The sequence below is a fragment of the Eptesicus fuscus genome, chromosome 2, assembly GCF_027574615.1.
Source record: "Eptesicus fuscus isolate TK198812 chromosome 2, DD_ASM_mEF_20220401, whole genome shotgun sequence".
NCBI lineage: Eukaryota > Metazoa > Chordata > Mammalia > Chiroptera > Vespertilionidae > Eptesicus > Eptesicus fuscus.
Window position 1 is genome coordinate 100,529,177 of NC_072474.1, and position 22,355 is coordinate 100,551,531.

The 22,355-nt window shown below is 40.1% G+C and overlaps 1 pseudogene; it reads right to left on the reverse strand.

Moving 5' to 3' along the window:
- LOC103285019 (mitotic spindle assembly checkpoint protein MAD2A-like) overlaps nucleotides 1-12,959 on the reverse strand; it is a 58,983-nt pseudogene extending 46,024 nt beyond the window's left edge.
- Between the last annotated feature and the right edge of the window lie 9,396 nt (nucleotides 12,960-22,355).

Sequence of the window (22,355 nt, forward strand, 5' to 3'; positions counted from 1 at the left end):
TCACACTGATTGCCAGCTCTGCCTCTGCCCAGGCCTAAAGCCTTGGGGCCTGGGCAGGTGCCCTCCAGCTTCCTCCAATTGCTGGCTCTGCCCCTGCCTAGGCCTAAAGCCTATGGGGCCCCCCAGCTCCCTCCAATTTCTGGCTCCCTCTCCCTCCAATGGCTGGCTCCCTCTCACTCTGATGGTTGGCTCCCTCTCCCTCTGATCGCTGGCTCCCTCTTCCTCCGATCCCTCGCTCCCTCTCCCTCCGATCACTGGCTCCCACTCCCTCCGATGGCTGGCTCCTTCTCCCTCCGATAGATGGCTGGCTCCTGCTCCCTCTGATCACTGGATCGCTGGCCTCAGGGCCTGGGGCCTGGGCCCCACAGCACCCTCCGATCGCTGAATCCGCCCCTGCCCCCCAGCTCCCTCAGATGGCCGGCTCTGTCCCTGCCCCCTTGGCTCCAATCGCAGGCGTGGCCCTGCCCAGGAGCCCCCTGGCTCAGGCCCTCCCCAGGCGGCTCAGGACCCATGTGGGGCCTACCTTGGAGTGACCTGGGTGCTGAGGAGCCTACCTTGGAGGGACCTGGGTGCCAAGGATCTTCCCGGATGGAGGCCGCTTGTTGCCTACTATGCAAATTAACCACATTTGTTGGGTTAATTTGCATACTCACTCTGATTGGCTGTGGGCATAGCGGAGGTATGATCAATTTACATGTTTGTCTATTATTAGGTAAAATTAGTCATGCTCTTTTAACCATAATTGTTCTGTTCTGATTAGAGAAACACATTCTGTCATGGCTGAGAGTTGGATGCCCCAGGACATGGGAGTTAACCTTGGAATGCAGTCCATTCTCCTCTTCCAAGAACTGCCTTTCATCATGGAAAGATTAACAATATTATTGCTGAAACAATCTGGTCCCAGAGGCACCCATACTTGCAACCCCAGCCCATATGGCCTGTAGCCTGTAACCATTATACCTTGCCTACCTCCCACGCCTGCAATTTCTACTTTCCTATGTAATCTTTGTCCTTCTACCCAATATAAGCAGCTGGCTTATGAGAAGGGGTAAAGCAAATGTTCATGAATGACCTGCTGCTCTCTCATACTGCTGGCATGATTGGTATAAACGCTCATATATGATTCAACCCTGGTTGTCTGAGAAAGGTGCTGAGAAATCTATTTTGATATCGTACTGAGCAATACATTTATTCTATGATGAGTTTGCTATCTCCATGCATCCATGAGTTAATTTATTCAATGAAAAAAACTCATGTGCATGTAGCCCAGGGCTAAGCATATGTGCACGGTTTATGAATATAGTACATAACACTCTTCCATGCCAACTAGTGAACTAAGTGCTGCAGAATCAGAACACCTGACCCTGGAAAAACTGTTAGTATAATGAAGAAGACAGATAAACCAAATTCATTGTGATGAGTAACATAGTAAAAACATGGAAGCAGAGGAAACACCTAATCCTGCTGGTCTGAGGAGGGTGGAGTCAAAGGGAATGATAAGACTGTGGCTATGAGGGAGGCTTTATATAAAAAATGATTCATAACCTAAAGTTGGACATGTAAGTGGAGGTTTTCCAGGTAGGTGAGTTGTGTAGGTTTGATGTGGCATGTTCTACCTGTCTGTACTGGGAGGCAGGTCAACATAATTGCTGGAAGACTATTTATAGTTAATAAAGTCCTAGGGGATTTTTGTCATGTCCCTGCCATGTACTTATTCTCATGTCTCAGTGCCCTCATTTTTCTTCATTCCAAGAAAAAGGACTCTAACCCAATCCAAAGCAAAGTAAATTACTAATTATAGAATCAAGGGCTTTGCACATACAAACAACAAATCTGCATAACTCGTCTCAGGAGTTAAACCAAATCAAGTGAAACAAACTTTTATGCTTGTACAGTAATAATTACTGCTTTTAAAACAACAGAGATTCTTAAGATCACATAATGTACAATGTGCATATAAGTGTTAGTTCTCTTTCAAATATAAATCTCTATTTTAATAGAACTGAGTAGTCATAAAAATAACACACTGGACACAATCATCATTGTGACTTACTTCTTACTCATATGCTTGCTGCCATCCCCTTTCTCTTCTCATCCTATGCCTAATTATTCCAGTTCCTAATGACAGTCCTCTAGCTCCATATACTGACGGAGCTCATAACAGTCTTCTTCTAAGAAACTGTCTCCTGAGACTATTGCTTTTTTACATGCTAATTATTCCAACAGAACCAAGGGCAGAGCTCTGCATAGATGAAATATATGTTTACCTTTGTCACAGGATTTGTCATAAAAACATATGAAACCACACACTGCAAATATTTCCCCCAGGACTTACTTTGGTTGGGTAAGACATTTTCTTACCTAGGAGATGTTTCACTTGACATCCAATATAATGCTCATTATTAAATTAATGTTTCATTTTAGCTATTTGACACTTTCAATTAAAAAGGAGGGATCATATGGAAATAAGACATAGATTGTGACAGAATAAAGAGTGTTCTGGACTAGGTATTAGGGGAACTGGGACCATAGCTAACCACTTATGAAGGCAGGGAATGTGACAGAAGATGGCAGTGACATAAGATAATCTATTATTGCTGCTCTGGCAGATTGGGGCTAGGGTACATGGAGTTATAGGCTGCTCTGACCCACGAGGAATGTGGATGGGATAGAACCCTGGAATTTTTAAAAAAAACATTCTTATAAAATAGTCACAGGATTTAAGGAATGTAAGAAAATAGCTTATTAGGAAATGTTCTGTAATGGCTTTAATTCAGGGGACCAGAAACTCTTGAAACATGGACTTTGATAATGAATTATTTTAAAGGGGAAGTATCTGGGTTAAATAAGACCTCAAAGTAGTTGAGATCATTTAAGCAAGGATGCTAAAAGGAGAAATAGTAGTGAAGCAGATAACTTGTAAAGTATGGTGTCAGATGATTTATGCATAACTCATGATAATTATCTCACATTTCATCTATGGTAAGGCACACACAATCCATGTCATTTTGATCCAGACAAATAATGAATAAGACTGTAACAGTTTTTTCAACATTAGTGGCCCAAAAATAATTTCAATTATACAAAATTTAAAAATAAACTTCTAGCTCCAGTACATTTTATACTCAACTAATGGAAATTTTATTTGTTTATTTAAAGTGATTTTAACCCTTTGCACTCGCTTTTTTCTTGATTCCTTTATTCTACTCGGGATTTAATTTTTTAAATACCCCAGATTTTACAAAGCGCAGCAGTAGAATAAAAAAACTGGAGTTTCTTTTTATAAAAACTTATTTATTTGGATTTTTTTATATTTCAAATTATTGATACATTCAAAGAGTATAAAAAGAGCTGCTACCGATGCTAACCGTGTCGAGTCACACTCGACATCTGAGTGCAAAAGGTTAAATATTTAGCCCATATAGTACTAATCTAATAGTCTTTCCCTTAGAGATTTTTGTTCTTCTGAAATATCTGCTGTTTTTTTTTTTTAATTTATAGTCACAGTTATCAAGAAAAATATTGGAGCATGCATTCTGTCACTTCCATGAATTATCTATTTTTAATATAGATAAACTAGAGTTCCAGTGCACAAAATTTGTGCACTGGGGGGGGGGGATCCCTCAGCCCAGCCTGCCCCCTCTCACAGACTGGGAGCCCTCAAGGGATGTCCTACTGACGGCTTAGGGGAGCGGGGAGAGGGCTTAAGCTGCAGTCTGGCCTCCCTCTGTGGGAGGTGACCAGTGGGCCGATCAGGATGGCATGGGCATCGAATGGCTGGCCCCGCCCCTATTGCGCCACGGCCGCTGGTGGCCTCCCTCTGCGAGAGGCAACCCCAGCAGGCCTATCTGGGGATGGTGCTGGGCAGCCCTGCCCCGAATAGCCTCGCCACTACTGCCACCCGTGGCCTCCCTCTGCAGGAGGCAACCAGGTGGGCGATCAGGGGATGGCGCCAGCCCCCATTGCCCTGCTGCCGCTGGTTGCTGCCAACCCCCCACCCCATCGCCATCCCCTCCGTCTGTTGGCATGTGCCTTGGCTGGCCTGTTGACACCTGCTCGCTGGCCCCGCCCCCCACTGACCAGTTGTTTCGCTGTTTGGTCTATTTGCATATTTCACTTTTATTATATAGGATTGCTTTATTGGAGGGAGATTTAGCCACCAAAATGACCTCTAGAAGGAGTGTTTTTCAAGGTGTGGTCCTACATTTTAACAGGAAACCCAGATGAGTGTTATGATTGTATTATTTGAGAGGATCTCTTTTGAAGTGTGACACTTCAGTAAAGAGACATTGGCTCATTAAAATTATGCCTCTGGGATGACCACATTCATTATCTGATTTTTATTGTTAAAAATTGAGCACCCAATATCTCTTTATTAATCTATATAGGCTCATAATGTTTCCGCATCTTGAAAGTCCCCGTACTCACAGAGCATTGAATGACTTCGATAAGTATTTTTAAGGGATCATGCAGGAAAGCTAATTTAGGTGATAGGAATGTATAGTAGATAGATAATATCCTAGATTAGGAGAAAAGATGACACATTAGCCTTACATGGTGGTGGCTGAAGGCAGAAAAGCAAACTTTGCGGCAAAGAAAGAGCACTAAGTCTGTCTTCTGTCCTAATTGTTTGGCTATTGCTGACCTAAGCAAGCTCCCTTACACTGTTCCTTTTCCTGGATACCTTCTCCCAATTATTAGAATCACCCATTCAACGAAGTTGCCCCAACTGGAAAACTTGGACTAATACCATTTGCTTTGTTTGCTTTCATCTCTGTGTAATCAGCCAAATAGTTCCATCAGGTTTCCTCATAAATATGTCTCTGATCCACTGCCTCTGTCTCGTCCTAGTTCCCAATATCAGTCTCTTTTTCTTGGGCCGCAAAACACTGCAACTGTCTAAATTGATCCTTCCCACAGCCACCAGAATGGTTCACTTAAAATGAAAGCAAGACCAGGATGTTCCCATGCTTGACATTCTTCACTTTTCCTCCTCCTGTGGAATAAAATCTAAGCTCCCTGCTATGGTATATAAGACCCTCAGAGGTCTGTCCTCTGCCTACTTCTCAGGTCGCCGTGGACCCAGGCCTGACTGCTGCAGCACTGGCCGCTGCGGATCCAGGCCTGACTTCCACCCCAGGCCCCCTCTGCCCCTCTGCCTGTGTCTGCTCTGGGGCTGCCTGAGCCAGTGTGGCAGTGCAGCAACTCAGGCAGGCTCTCCTGTCTCTGTCTTCGCTCAGGGCCTCACCTGGGTGCACAGCCTCCTCCTGACTGGTCATGACTGTTATAGCATCCCAGCCTAATTTACATATTACCTCTCTCTCTCTCTCTCTCTCTCTCTCTCTCTCTCTCTATATATAGATATATAGATAGATAGATAGATATATAGATAGATAGATAGATAGAAATCAGTAAAAGAAATCTGTATGTGGCATAAAACTAGGAAGTTATGCATTAATATCAGTATTATATTTTAATTTATCCCAGAAACTTAATTTATATAGCAAAGTGTTACGCCAACAAAATCAAGTGGACTTACAAAAGCATTTTTCACTTTCCTGAATCTTAGATTAATATTTGAGAATAAAATTAATGATACTGTATTTGTCCCAAACAATAATTTTACCAACCTGTCAGCACTTTTAAAAATCCCTTACATTCACGTTTAGATAATGGAAAGTTCATCTCTTGCTATTATGAAATATGTGTAGTCCTTTCCAATAATGCTGTCCACAGTTGATAGAGTACAAATACGTTTTTATATATGAAGATACATCAATGCATAATTATGAACAGTTTTGGTCTCTATTCAAGTGTAGTTTTATGCATATTTTTGCATATGTGTGTGTATGGTGTGTGAGAGAAAGGAAGAGAAATGACTCACATGAGTTCAATATTTAATGCCTTCTTTTATGTTATCCCTATCAATCAAATTATCCCTAATATATACAGAGAAGTTATTTATCTCCAAACCAGCAATTACATGACTGCACTGATGGCACAACCATTCATATTCACTTTCTTTCTCACTCAATATATTTATTCCTCCTTCTTCACCTCTCAGCATGATGCTTCCTCATCAAATCCTAAGTGCAAATGCCAAAAGCCTGTCTAGTGTGTGTCTTTTCTGTTCTTATTTGATGAACATCAATTCTGATTCACTACCCTTGTTTGTGTCCGTTTTTGTCATATCCCCAATGTTGGAGATGCCAGTTAAGAAACAAATTGGTTCTAAAAACTGGACACGTTTGTGTTTTCTGTCTGCCTGGCTGGGCATTGCCACCTCCGGTTGCTGTCTCCTTTGTCATTGAAATACCTGCTGTCTTGAAGGCTAGCACATAAAGTCTTCATCAGGAAGGAAGCTGTTTTTTGAATATGCTCTGAAGTCTACAGAGTAATCCAATTGGAAGGAAATGATTGGGAATCATTACATTTTCTCTAACATTACAGAGCTGTGATGACTTTATCAGCTTTGTCACATAAGCACTAATGCTTTCTCCTTCAAACTAAATGTGGTTTGTGAAATCTCACTCTGGATGCCATTAGAGACAAACCATCACCGTTTCATTGAAAATCCTCGCTGCAGATTTCCCAGGTGTTTTCAAATTTCTGACTAGAATGTGTGTTTTCCTATAATTATACTATAGGGAAGACCTAAACTTGTTTTGTGTAGGTTCAATCATCTTGCTGTTTTCACTTAGATTTAGAAATCTGACACTGGAGCCAACTAAAAAATCCTTAGATCCACAAATACATAAGTTTTATGAAAATCACTTTTAATAAATAAGCTTCATAGGTTTCTTTCATTCTTTTGTATTGACCAATTAAAACTAAAGAAAAAAATTAAATAGATTTTCATCCAGAGAGACCAGCTGACTCTTTAATAATGACCTCAGGAAGACAATTTTGGGGGTGGAATAGGACTGTTACTGGTGGAGAGAGGTCCTTATCCCGACCTGTTGCTTATGGGAAAGGACTTTTTGTGATATCTCAAGACAAAGAATTTTCTGAGTCTCACATGGGAGAATGAGTGATTTTTATTTCTGTGAATTTACATCCCCGAGTTTCCAAAGTTCCTTCTCCCTCAGTTCAGCCGTGGAAGAAGTGCAGCTGTGGCTTTAATACGGCTAAAGTCAAAGCCAGTGTCCAGAGTTTCCTTTCCATGTTAGAGCAGTGTCCAGTCCAGCATCAGGCTAGCTTAATTTGTGTTCCCAGTTACAGTCCATCAATCCATTGCATGTGGGTCCACATGGCCACATGGCTATGGAAGAAACATGAGTGACTGCAAGAGAGCCAAGAGCCAAGAGAAAGCCCAGAGCAACAAGAGAGCGGATTCCTTTGTTTAGGGGATTATGTTTTCACACATTTTCATGGGCTTGCAGTGACCACACCCATTCTAGCCAATGAGCCCTATCCCTTGGTTTGACTGACAGGCACCTTTCCTAGTCACCCCTACTTCGCTATATTAAATGATATATTAAATATCTAAATATTTCTACAAGTTTTAAGTTCACCTGATTTTAGCTTTTGTTACAGAAAAACTATATAATAGATTTGGGACTGTTAATATAATGTCTTTTACTGCATTAAAGGTATATTTCTTAAAAGTGAAAATACTCATAAATGTCAATCTAAGAAATGCTGGCTGTTGACTTTTTGATTACCATTGGAAAATTAAGGCTTAAAAATTATATGATTTTAATAATAAAAGGCATGGACATACATTTTTAAAGAAAAAAGAAAGTGAATTCAAATTATAAAAATGTTCATGAAAATTATAAACGGTTTGTAGGGAAGAATATTAAAAAAATTATATAAATAACACAAACCAGTAAGCCAGGACAAGCAGAATAGGGAAACTGAAATAATAAAACAGCAGCCCACAACCATCTAAAAAATCCTATCTTCCCTAAACCAAGGACACTTAAAAATAAATAATTTGAGAATAAACCTCATTTTGATATATTAGACTATAACTCTCCAAACTAATGTCTCTTTCCTTCCACCAGACCATTTGTCACAACTTGTATTATTCTAGCTTTTACTCGATTAATACTAAAATGTATAAAAGAGTTTGCCTCCACCAGGTTATAAGCCCTACTTGTACTCAGGAAATACCACCCCTAAATGCCACCAAAACCTCCTTTGGGGCCCAGGCCTCATTGTCCCTTTGACCCCCAGAGCAAGGACAATAGTCCAGATATAGGTATAAAAACTCACCAAGGCAGAAAGCTCCAGAAGCCTAGCAAGGGACAAAACTGGGGAAAACAAGAACCTCGCCCCCAGGGTAACCTATCCTCCCATTGGCCTTCCTGGGAAAAAATAGCCCCTCACACATATCAGCTGAATGACTAATAAATTATATATCCAGAATTCCACATTCCTGTAGATTATTACTAACAACATTTCCCTACCTGGCGCAGACAATCCCATCCCAACAGTGCAAGATATTTTTGAACTCATTACAGACCTCTGGCTCCAGGGCAATTTACAGGATTTCTCTTCAGATCACATGTATTTGTTTACCTTCATAGTGCTTCTAAATCTTGCAGACCTCTTATATCCCTAAAATGGTCCCCCTACTCACCCTAGACTATCTTTTAGCCAAAAAAAGGGGGGGTTTGTTTAATTACTAATACCTCCTGTTGTTTTTATCTAAGCTCTACAGGTCAAATAGAGGAAAAAAACACAACGAATTCTACAGAATACTCAATGGCTCAAGAGATCAGTCAGGACAGCATAGAGCAGTCCATATGGTCCAGCTTACAAGCAGCTCTGCCCAAATTAACCTGGCTTTTACCCCTTTTAGGCCCGCTAACTCTATTTCTCCTCCTCCTCCTCCTCCTCGTCCTCTTCCTCCTCCTCCTCCTCTTCCTCGAGCCCTATATTTTAAAATTAGTTGCCAAGTTTATTCAAACAAGATTACAAGACCTAGTTAAGACAGTAGGACAGTTTTTCCTTACCCAGGTAAAGGGACCCTACAGGCCTATACCCCAGGAAATAATCTGAATTTACTCCTTAGGCATCCACAACATCCCCTCTCATGCAGAAGCAATAAAAGAGAAATGACCATCCCATCCCCCTTCTTTTTCTTTATATATACCATTTCAAATGAGAATGAAAGGGTTAAAGAGAATAAAATGGGGCAGAGAAAACTTATTGTGCATAGCAGATATCTTGCAGAAAGCTTGCAGCCTTGAGCATGGCATAGCTCAGATAACCAGAAGACACCTGGCATGGGAAGAACCAAGGTCAGACTGGGCCCTTACGTCAGCAGAGGGGCTTACAGCCAGCAAAAATTAATAAAAACCGATATCTTCCTGCTCTCTTTGCTGATGCCTTTCTCAGTCTCAGTCCACCGGCACCCAGGTGCCTGGAATGAAATCTTTTTTTGATACATTATGGCTTCATGTCAGAGGTGTGTGATCCCGGCCCACTCTAAACCTTTTAAGATTCTATCATTTTCAAGTGGACCTGACTCACACTAACCAAACAGAAATGACTGATGTAAAATCAAGAGGTTCAAATTCTTATACTATTAAAGTAAAATAACTGGCAAAATTCACACCATGTGCATGTTGAAGATCAGTGCCAGGCTTTTCAGTGAGGAAGCTCTTGGAAAGAAGATTCTGACCTATACATTGTGTGTTAAGTACACAATCATAGCAAGAAGAATCCCTTGAAGATATTAATGACCGGTGCCATCAAGTCATTTATACTTCATTTGTCTTTTATGTATCAACTAGAGGCCCAGTGCACAGATTTGTGGAGTCCCTCGGCTTGGCCTGTGGGGACTGAGCCGAAACCGGCTCTCTGACATCCCCTGAGGGGTCCCGGATTGTGAGAGGGCGCAGGCCAGGCCGAGGGACCCCACTGGTGCACTAATCCATGAATGGGGCCTCTAGGATGCATATAAGATCTTTGGTTAATCTCTTCCTACCCTCTCTTCTACCCCTTCCCTCTGAGATTCATCAGTCTGTTCCATCTTTCCATGCCTGTGGTTTCTGCTCCTGCATTGAGCATCTTTCCCCTGGTGGTCAGTGTACATCATAGGTACCAGTCGGCCAGTCGGCAGGTCATTTAAGATTTTATATATAGAGATAGTTCTACTCACAGACTGCATGACTGATTCAACTTCTGAAATATCTGCCCTAGACATTGTAGTAGGTACACTGACATATCCTTGCTAAATTGAACTTCTGTTTCTAAGATGCTATGATAACTCTTATCTCCTTTGCCAAAAATATTTTTTGAGGACAGAGTTCTATTCAATTAATTTGGTTAATCTTATTAAGCAATTTTAGCTTAAAAACTGGATTAGGCAATACTTTAAAAATTAGTTCAAGTTTACTTGAATAAGTTCCTTTAGCTACACCCTTCTGTGCAGGATAAACATAGTATTTGTCATCCAAACTGGGATGCATTTGATACTTAATATTGCTAGGACTAAAACTGTAATTGGGTTTTGCCGTACAAACTGATGAGCAACCTGCTCCTACTTGTAGGCAATCTATACTTTTCCAGATCACTAATCTCATTAATTAATAGAATTCAGTTGTTTCCTCTTTTTACTTCAAATTTCTGGGATTGAATTTTTGTCATCCTTGATGACTATAGTTCTTTTCTCTAAATAGTTGCTTTAAACTCATTATACAGGTATCCCTTCCCTTATCATGTCTTTCCGATTTCAAAAGATTGCTGCAGACATTAGGACTGTGATGTGACATAATAGTTGTTTGGTTACATTTTATCCCTAAGGGCCTTTTGAAATTGTCACATTGTCTGAATTCCACCTGAAAACTTCATTTAGAAAAACAAGTCTTGGGCCAATTTCAACACACATGCTTCATGTTACCCCAAAATGTATTTACCTCATAGAGATAACGGTCTTATTGATTGGATTCTGGCTAATCTATAATAATAAAAGCATAATATGCTAATTAGACTGGATATCCTTCCAGACGACCTTCTGGACTAAGCCAGGGCTGTGAGGGAACCCTGGGTCCCTGGTGCCTGCCGGCAGCCAGAGGGAAGCCTGAGTCCTGGGTGCCTGCTGGTGGCCAGAAGGAAGCCCGGGTTCAGGGTGCCTACTGGCTGATGGAGGGAAGCCCAGGTCCCAGGTGCCAGAGGGAAGCCGATGCCAGCATCCAGGGAATGGGAGGCCCACTCTTGCACGAATTTCATGCATCAGACCTCTAGTGTAATATATGACACTTGCAGGTCTAGTTTCTGATAACTCCCACTAGACCCCTCCTTTCAACTCTTCCAGATGGAGAGTCTCCAGTGGAGGACTCTGGTGCCAAAGAAGTTGACAGAACAATATGATAAAACAAGCCTTGGCCCTGCCTTACAGACTCTCTCTAGTCTGAGAAATAAACTTTTACTATGGTAAGCCACAGTGATTCAGGGTCACTTGTTATAGTAGTTAATCCTCCCTGACTTATAAGAGTGCCATCAAAAAGAAATTCATAAAAACCCCACTGAAAATTCATAAAAGTCCCTGCCTAAAAGTCATGGAATACACTGGTGAAATAACTACTTATAAGAGCACATAAAGTCTTCCAATCTTTCTCCAATCTTACTTTACCAATAATTTAAATCATTATTAACTGCATTAAACAAATATACATTAATTATAATTTTCCTTTAGATTTTATTCATTGAATAATGTTTATCAAGGTCTTACTAATTTAGGTCTTATTAGGATACACCCATTCAACTATTTTTCACTGCCAATTTACCAGTTTGCCATTAGTCCTTGCACTCTCTAACCCATCATGTCCAGTGTTTCCTGGTTCATCTTCATAAGGCCGTCCCATTGTGCACGACCCCAATGGCTTCCCTTTTTTCACAGCATAAAGTCCAAACCATTTAGCCTTTTACTCCAACTTCTGTTATCTTCTCCAAACTCCTAATTTGAACATACATTTTATTAAACCCTAGATTAGTCACTGTACAGCAGTTATCTTCCTAAGAAGTAGCTTGATCTTTCCACGTCAATGATAATAAGTGAAGATAATAAGCTATACAAGGATTGAATATTCTATCCAAAATCGCATCAGTAGAAAGTACCAACATTGAAGCTACAACTCGGGAAATTTTTACTCTAAAGTTTGTTTACATTCTGTTAGTACTTTTGCCTTGCATTGTGCTTATCCATCTCAAAAACAATGATGGGCAAGTACATATAAATGATCATGTAAACTGAAGCCATGCAAACCTATATTCATAGCCAATGGGGAAAAATACCTTTATTTCACTGACTTTTAAAAAGTTCGTCAAACATTAAAACTTTCTTGCTGATAATTAAACGTGATGGGGAATAAAACAAGGGAAACGGATACTTATTTACTGCACAACTTAAAACATTAGAAAAGCTGAAAATTAAAGTGTTTTATTACTTTGTAAAAAAACGTATCAAGAGCAGTTTGAATGGTGCTTGCCTTCTTTTCATATAACTTACAATGTGGAGTGAGGGGTCCTCCTGGGGTCCTCAAACTTTTTAAACAGGGGGCCAGTTCACTGTCCCTCAGACCGTTGGAGGGCCAGACTATAGTTTAAAAAAAAAAAAAAAAAACTATGAACAAATTCCTATGCACACTGCACATATCTTATTTTGAAGTAAAAAAACAAAATGGCAAAAACACCCGCATGTGGCCTGTGGGCCGTAGTTTGAGGACGCCTGGACCTTCTTAGCACAGATCCGTTTCAATCATGTTATCCTTTAGACTTTCAATGTCATAAAAAACTTTCCAAGAATTTTTCAAATGTGAAGTTTTTCTTTACCAGCATCACTTCCTTGGAGGTCTTTTTAATTTTTTTGTCACAACAAATTTCCTCATTCATGTAAATAATAGTTGTCTGCATTAATTACCTTCTTCAGTCTCTTGAATGGTGGCCATGTCAACTCTTTCTTCTATAACTCTGCTAACATTGCATTCAAATTTCATTTCCAGCATTATCACTCTTTGTCTCTCTGTTGCATCTCCATATAGGCTGGCCAATTTCCTTTCCAATTACCCAGTTTTGCAAAGTGCCACATGGTTTGACCACTGGAAGACAGGGAGGCCACTTAACTACATGCTTTCCTGACTACGCCTGACCTGAATAACAGATGTACATGACCGATCACTGACAAAATTGGAAAGAAGTGGCATAATTGGTCACTGGTTACAATGCACATTTGTTAATTGTGTAGCAATTTGTGGACTCAAGACCTAGTAGCACATTTTGGACTCTTATGCAATTATTTGCAGTTCATATAAAAATTGAAATTTGAGCCAGGTTGTTGGAAGACTGGTGTCAGTTAACTAACTCACGGCAACTTAAATTTATACACATTCGTAAATGATTCTCAAATAGTCACCTCCAATATTTATGAAAATTATGTTTTTCTTTTATATCTAATTTATATATTTTACCTGTTCCTGTAGTCCCCTCCCTTTCTTGATTTTGACTTAGGGAATGAGGCAGGGTTTAGTCCATCACCAGCACATTTATACTTGTTGTTTACTTCCTTTTTCCTCCTCTCTGTCTCACCTCTCTTTTTTAGATTTTCTTAAGCTATAGGCCAAGGGTCCCAAAAAATATATACCTCTAAGGGGCAAGTAAATAATATAATTGAGCGCTGTAGGAAAGGGACTTGTGGCTTCTGAAGGACCCGTGCTTCCTGCAATGGACTGAGCATCTTCTTGGCTCCACAAGAAATTCTGCCAGAAAGAAATATCAGTCCTCCTAGATTTTTGGATTTTTTTCAAGAGGGAGCAAAATTTTTTTCTTTTCTAAAAATAGCCTTTCAGGCAGTTCTTCAAACAATTAAAAAACAAAATGATATGATCCAGCAATTCCAGTTCTGGATTTATACTCAAAACATTGAAAATAGTGACTCAACCAGATTGTTACACGCCAACGTTCATGGCAGCGTTATGCTTAATAGCCAAAAAGGTGAAAACAATCCAAATGTCCCAATTGATGAATGGATAGACACAATGTGGTCTAAATAGACATCGAAATATTATCCACCTGTAAAAAGAAAGGAAATGCTGACATGGATGAATCTTGAAAAAGTACACTAGGTTAAATAAGCCAGTCACAAAAGAATAAACACGGTACGAATTCATCCACATGAAGTACTTAGTCAAATTGATTGAAAGGGTAAATAGAATGGTGGCTGCCAGGGGGAGGAAAAAGGGAAAATTAGAGTTATCATTTCATGGGTAAAGAATTTCATTTTGTAAGTTTTGCAAACCCTTACTGTCACTGAACTATATACTTAAACATTATTCAAATATTCTATGTATATATGAAAAAAACACACCACATGTCTTACTTTATCCCTGGCGGGTGTGGCTCAGCTGGTTGGGCATTGTCCTGTGCATTGAAAGGTGGCTAGTTCCATTCCTGGTCAGGACACATGCACTGATTGCAGGCTTGACTCCCGTTGGGGAGGGTGGGGTGTGTAGGAGGCAGCAGATCTGTGTTTCGCTCTCACATTGATGTTGCCCTCTGTCTTTTCCTCTCCCTTCTTCTCTGTTTAAAAATCAACAAAAGTTTTTTCTAAGTGTCAAAAAATTCCTTTTTTAAAAAAATACTGGCAATTCGTTCTTTTAAATTATGTGTGGGAAGAGCTGAATCCAAGTGCGTTAGGACCTGATTCTGATAAAATATAATGGTGTGCTCCTTAAGAGAAGGCTGAATAATTGAATATATTCAGAATATATTCAGGAATATATAACAGGAGAGAGCTTCTGGTTGACTTGAAGAGAAACAAACCCTTCTCATAACATTTACACATCTAATGATTACATGAATTTCCCACAGGTTATCTTCTGCTCCACATAATTTAAACATTTTCCCCATTCCCCAAACTTCAGGTCCTAGTTCTGTAGAACACTTTCACATGATTTCTGGTTTTTCAAATACATTAAAACTCCTGAATCCTTTCTATATGGGTATAGCTAGTAATACTTGTCATGGAAGTGATTGCAAGCCCCTAGATAGATCAGTCTAAACCCAAACACAACATTACCTTTTTTAGCAGAATTTCCTTGGTAGATTTGAAAAATGCTTACAGCTACCTCAAGATGACTTACCATGAGGAAAGTGAGTCAGAAGACAGGTTTTAGTGGAAACAGACATTTATCTTAACCAATTGGGGCGGAAAGGTTAATCTGAGTTAAAAACAAATTGAAATTCTGCGGGAGCAGTACACAACAAAAGAAAAATGGAGAGAGAGAAAAAAGACACTAAGGCAAAGGGTAAAATGTGATTTAATTAGCAAAGCTGAAGCTATACATTAAATAATTTTACTAGGATATTGAGATGCAGACACTGATATAAAATAGGAACAGAGCCAACAGGAATTATACTGCTATAAGATCTTGGGTCAGAAAAATGTTACATTTGAAAGAGGGGGAGAGGTAAGAAATAAAGAGATAGATATGTGCACAGAGAAAAATGTATTTACTGAACATTCACAATAAAGTAGGTACAGATGCTGAAACAGAAGGCCAGAGCGATGAAGCAATGGTAATGGGTCAGGGAATATATGGACATAGCTGCGTACTTGGCAAAGAAGGAATTTCAGATTTAAGCACTAATGGAACAATATATAACAAGGAGGTATTCAGAAGAGGAAGAGATGCATGGAATTAGGAAGACTGACTTGCCAACTGCATATGCTATCTGTTAATATGACAGAGTGTCATGAAGTAAAACAGCACAAACACTAAAGAATTGACTTAAAAAACATTGACCTGTGACATCTGATGATGCATAGATAATTGAATGTTTTTTAATTGACAAATCAAGCAGAATGAGTTGAAGGCCTAAGAATTCAAACTATTGACAAAGCATATAGGTCCTAAGGAGAGATGCTATCCAGACCACTGTTTTACAATACAGTGTCTTTATATTATTTATTAACAAACATTTTATGTTATGTCCAATATACTAAAATAAAGATCGTGGAAAAAAGATAAAGGGTTGATGTTGATGTTGATCTAATACTAAGGTTTGATGATTTCTTAAATTATGTACTATCCCTCATTGATAGAAAATTATGCAAATATTTATAAAATCATAGTAGAAAGTGTAGAAGATAATAAACTTTAACCAAAAATATATACTGCAAATTTCAACACCATGGACTTGGTAATTAAGTTTTTTTTTCCTTGCTGTTATTTATGATAGGGTTGATTTTGTCACAGAAATAGCAATAGTATTTGGGTTTCTAGAAGTGATCTCAAGATACTTTTGCTCTAACAGGATTTAAACATTTTTTCCAGGATAGATGACATAAAGGCAATATCCACTAAAAGAAAACCAAAATATAATCATCCCACTTAGCCACAGAGTTGAGAGACAACCCATGCTTCTAGTGATCTCCATTTACCCTTTTGCTTGATCTTGCGGTACACTATTTTTCCTATCTTTAGATCCTCTTGAAACTTTATATTAGGTAGACAGGTGAGATGCTCCAGGCTTTTGTTTACTCGAGAAGCAGATAATGACTAAATATATACTTATAAAGATATTGTAAATGAGTAGTTACTGAATCTATTTGGTTTATAGTCAAATTACTCATAGTCCACTCTAATGAAAAAAACCAACATGTCTGAGATTATATCTGAAATTATGTATTTTCATGATTTTAGTATAATGATGCTTTATTGATGACCTTCTATATAGTTTTTGTTGAGAGTCTTGGGTGTTAGATAGTAAAGGGTATAAAGATCCATTATTTTAGCATGCCTATGCCAAAGCACAATGATTTCAATATTTTGGTACTACTTAAAACTTTTGATTTAGTTCATGGAGATCAAGGTTATTATAAACTGAACTTGAACATTATAACTTGTAGAACAGGTATTTTTCTATTCTTCCTTTTATTATAACACATAGAAAGACACCAGTTTAATAGAAAATTTGCAAAGATCACTTTTTTGCTTTAGTTATGAAGCAGGATTAAAAAATAAATAAGCATAAAAATTTTTTGACTACAATAAATATAATACTTTGTCTATAGTCACCTATTAGATTAAGCATCAGATTTAAAATGCAGAGTTTTAAGAACTATAAGTAAGCAGAAAACTTGGCCTTTATATTTCACTGTCTTCAGGAATAATTTGAATATTGATTATGTAGTTGTATGTGAAAATCTCTTTAAAAAAGTCAGAGCACTTGAGAATTTCCCCACACATTTAAGCATTAATCAATTTGCAATCTTTTTGTAACATAAATTTTGATTGATTATAATTGCTAACAATTGCTCCATGTGCTTCTGTATTTGTGTAGTCTAGTATGTCAGGTAGTAATTAAAACAATTTTCCTTGAGTTTGATATTGGAGACTCTATGTATTTTTTATTTATTTTTAAATATTTTTTATTGATTTTTAGAGTGAGAGAGAAAAAAAACAACAACACATTGACATGACAGAAAAACATCAATCCGCTGCCTCTGCACATCCCCTACCAGGGATAGAGCTTGTGACCTGGGAATCAAACCAGGGACCTCCTGATGCAGGGAAGATGCTCAACCAACTGAGTCACATCAGCTAGGGGTGTGTGTGTGTGTGTGTGTGTGTGTGTTGTTTTGCTTTTAATTAACACAGGTTATTGATTTTACATTATTGCCATCTGTTCTCAGGAAATATAGTCATAAATGAAATGTTTCAAATTAGTAAAGAAAATGATATAAAAGTTAACTTCTAATAAGATAAGGTAAAGTTGAAAAAATTAAATAGTGTATAATACATAAAGTTTTTCTTTCTCTCTTTCTCTGTTTCTTTTTCTTTCATTGTTTTACTCTTTTTTCCTTTCATTTATTCTTTCTTTCCAAACAATGCTATAAGCTGAATTTTCTAATGGGGATGTGTCTCTAGGGAATCCTATATAATAAAAGACTAATATGCTAAGTGTCCGAGCATTTGTAAGACCATTCGACCAGCTATGACATGCAGTGACCACCAGGGGACAGACACTCCAATCGGTAGGTTAGCATACTGCAGGGGTCCGGCTGATCGGGACTGGGTGAGATGGGCCAGTTGCGCCCTGGACCCAACCTCCTGCAGTTTCTCTCTGGCCTCTAAAATATTTCCTCTAATTAATTTCCTTTCAATGTACATGAATCCGTGCACCAGGCCTCTAGTAGATACATAAGAAACAGAATGATTTTAGTGTGCAAGGAAAAAAAGAACACACCACTTGAATGTAAATTCCCTTTATAGTAATATTTGTTCAAAAAGAATTTCAGAATGTAATAAATGAAAGTATTAGTCACAATGATGTACACATAACTTTTTGGCCATAAGATATTTCAGAGATTTGCTTTCACTACAGGTTTGCTGACTAGTCATTACTAAAATCCAATGATCATTTTTTCAAGCTTTATCTTTATTGTTGAAAGTATTACATATGCCCCCTAATATTCCCCTCATGATCCCCTCTACCCTGCTCAGCCCCTGACCCAGGCCTTCACAGCACTATTGTCTAGGTTCAATTTTAATTAAGAAATCCATTTAATTCAAATGAAAATCCATTTGCTAATTTATTCCTTATTATGTTTTGCTCTAAAAGGATTTAAACATTTAAACATTTAGCATATTATAAAGCATGAGATTTTATTTATAGAAAAGGTTTAATATGATTATCTTTATAGAACAGCTCATTTCTAATCTATTGAAAGCATCAACTCAATAATAGTCATGGAACATACAATATGTACCATCAGCTGCATTTGGCATTGAGACTATACTGCTGCACAAAAATGACACATTTCTGGAATACATGGAACTGGAGTCTAATGTGGATAGAGTAGATAGAGAATCCTACCTAATAAAAGAGTAATATGCAAATTAACCATCAGTCCACTACACCCACAAGCCATGCCCACCAGCCAATCAGAGCGAGTATGCAAATAAACTCAACCAAGATGGCTACAGCTACAGAGAGCAGGAGGGAGGCTTGGGTTTCCCAGGCAATGGAGGAAGCCAAGCTTTCTGCCTGCCCTTGCCGGCCTAAGCCTCCACTCAAGGCTACAAAGTTTCAATTATAGAAGGTAAACAAATCCAAACAGAAATGGCGGGAGCCATGGAGCTGGAAAGAGCGGAAGGATAGGGTTGCCCCTGGCAATGGAGGAAGCAAAGCTTTCCACACACCCTGGCCAGCCCAGGCCTCCACTCCAGGCTACAAAGTTTCAATTGTAGAAGGTAAATAAATTCCAGATACCAGGGCCTCCGCTTGGGTCACCAGGGGGTGTGGCTGGTCTGCAAACCACCACAGGCCCCTCACTCAGGCCACCCCACACCCCAAGGGAACCCCCACCCTGATCTGGGACACCCTTCAGGGCAAACCAGTTGGCCCCCACCCGTGCACCAGGCCTCTATCCTATCTAATAAAAGAGTAATATGCAGATTAACCATCACTCCAACACACAAGATGGCTGTCCCCATGTGGTCAAAGATTCTGCCCCTATGTGGACATAAGATGGCCACCACAAGATGGCCACCACAAGATGGCCAGCAGGGGAGGGCAGTTGGGAGGGACCAGGCCTGCAAGGGAGGGCAGTTGAGAGGGATCAGGCCTGCAAGGGAGGGCAGTTAGGGGTGACCAGGCCAGCAGAGGAGGGAAGTTGGGGGCAAACAGCCTGGCAGTGGAGCAGTTAGGCATCAATCAGGCTGGCATAAGAGTGGTTAGGGGGTGAACAGGCTGGCAGGCAGAAGAGGTTAGGGGCAATCAGGAAGGCAGACAGGTGAGCAGTTGGGAGCCAGCACTCCTGGGGTCCCAGATTGGAGAGGGTGCAGGCTGGGCTGAGGGACACCCTCCACCCCCGTGCACGAATTTTGTGCACTGGGCCACTAGTATTTAATAAAGTAAAAGAAAAATTAGCTGGATATTGAAGAATTAAAATGATTCTATCAATAGAGAATGAGAATGCTGTGTGGAAAAAAAAAAAAAAAGAAGGAATGATATCAAGATGGTGATATAATATTTTCCTGACTTTAGTCCCCATCACAAGAAGACTGACTATCAGCTATCCATAAACAAGTCAAACTGTAAAAATCAGAACCTGAGTGCTGGAAGCCAGTTCCAGCATGTCATAATTGCAAGAGTTTCATCAAAAGGTTGATGGAACTTGGGGACTCAAGAAGGGCTGAGTCACATATGTTGTTACTTGCTGGGATGGCTAAAGGCATTTCTCCCAAACCTGAATAGGATGATTATTTGCTGCCAGACAGCTCAGGGGATCTTAATCTACATGTTATTGCCTCCTGTTGGCCAAACACCTGAACAGCCATAGGCTATTCCCCAATCTGACAATGCTTCTGTACCCTTTGAAGAGTATTATCTCCACCTTGCTTTAGGACAAATTGTGTTAATAAAAAGCAAGGGTCCTGAGACAAGGAGAACTTGGGCTCCTTTAGCTAAAGCTCCTCTGACCCCCAATGCCTTTCAAAATTATCTTTCATCATTGGACTCCTACTTCATCTACGCACAGCCTTTCTCAAGATTGCTAAACCCTTCGTAATGCTGGGACAAGAGCCCCAGCACCTGGGGGTGAGGCTGGAGCACCACTGGACCACAGAGACCTAGAAGGACTGCAGTAAATGGGTAAGAGGGGGAGCTGCGCTGCCCTCATTGTCCTTGCCAAGGCTGGCACAGCAGTCACTGACAGGTCCCCACTGGCCCTATGGTCTCTTCAGTAGGAAACTGAGCCCACGGTGGACACCCAGCTTTCCCAGCATTGCAGGGCACTTCTCAGCTTGCACACTTCCTCACAGGATCACTGGGGAAATCTGCCAGGTTTGACCACTGAGGATCAGAATGAAACAAAGAAGGCTGTGGGGATTATAGCAACCAGCACGCAGCTCTTGGCAGACCCTTTCCTCCTTGAAGACATAAGCGAGCTGAAAGCCCAGCCACTGACTTCCCCCTTGCAGCGCAACGCCTGCGACCCTGTCTGCTGAGGAGGTCTGCCTGGTTCAGGTCACCGGCCAGCAGGTCCTCCAGGTATTAAAGCCTGCACTCTCCAGTCCTGCCCAGTCAGGAAGTCTAATCAGAGAATCCCTGGAGCCATGGAGCTCATCCCACAGCAGGGAAGCCAAGCTGGCAGCTCTGCCCAACTGTGGCATACACCTTTCCTCCCCACATAACAAGGGAATCTTCACAGTCACCCTGGACAGCCTTGGAACCTGCCTGCGGTACTACCCAGCTGCGGAGTCCAGCCTACAGCCTTGCTTGATTTTGAACATAGCCTGCAGCCTTGCTCCGGCAGGGCGCCCAGCCAGTGACTCAGCCCAGCTCTGAGAGCATAGCCTACAGCCCCACCTGAGGAGGGAGCCTGGACAGTGATCTCGCCCAAACCCAGAGTGCTGTCTCTAGCCCTACCCAATGCTGCCTACAGCTGGAGGCCCCTGGCACCAGAGAGCCCAGCTAGTGACCTTGTGCACAGGGAACAGGAAGCAGCACTCCACCTAATCAAGAGCCCAGGCTGCAGCCCACCCTGCACGGGAGGAAGACTTCTAAGATTTGTATTTGCCCTTGACAAATAATCATACGGAAGCTGTGCACTAGATTTCGAGCAAGGGAGCTTCTAAAGAAGTCTGCATTTTTTTTAAAAAAAGCCTCTTTTCTCTCTTGCTACCCCCAGCCCCTAGTCTCAGACAGCGTTTTAGATATCTCCTGGGGTATTTTTATTCCAAAAACATGATGAGATTTACATCTTGAAAGAACAGAGAGAGTGCAAGTTTCCTCCTAGGAGTTATGGGGGTGTATTTCTTCATTATCGAAAGCTTAGGGCAGTTACTATTTAAGTTTTTCCTTTGTATTAGGGGTCAGAGGGAATGGGCGCTTCATCCGTTTAACTGTCAATCACCGTAACAACCTCAACTTCAGTCTCTTCACTCAGCTAGGAATTCTACCTCTTAGGGAAAAGCACTTCACATAGCAAAATACAAAGAGTGGTTTCAAAGATAATTCGATGCTTATCAAGACAGAAAAAGCTGCATTTTACACATGATACTTAACAAAAGTCTATTTCCAAGAGTAACAAAGAAAAGAAATATGATTATCAAATCCAATATTTCCATCAGATATTGCAAAGACATTATTATTTAATCGATGAACATGTGTCAAAATCAACATGTTGTCAGCATCTGAAATTGCATTAGAATTGACTAAACTTACCTAAGAAAATTCTCTCCTAAAATTATATAACAATAATAATATCCAACTGTGTATTCAATATACAATTGTGCAGAGGTATAAAGCAACCATCTTACTAAATCTACATAAAATGATCAACCTGAAAAAGGATTCAGGATTTTCCTTTACAAAGTTATCGGGAGTCAAAATAA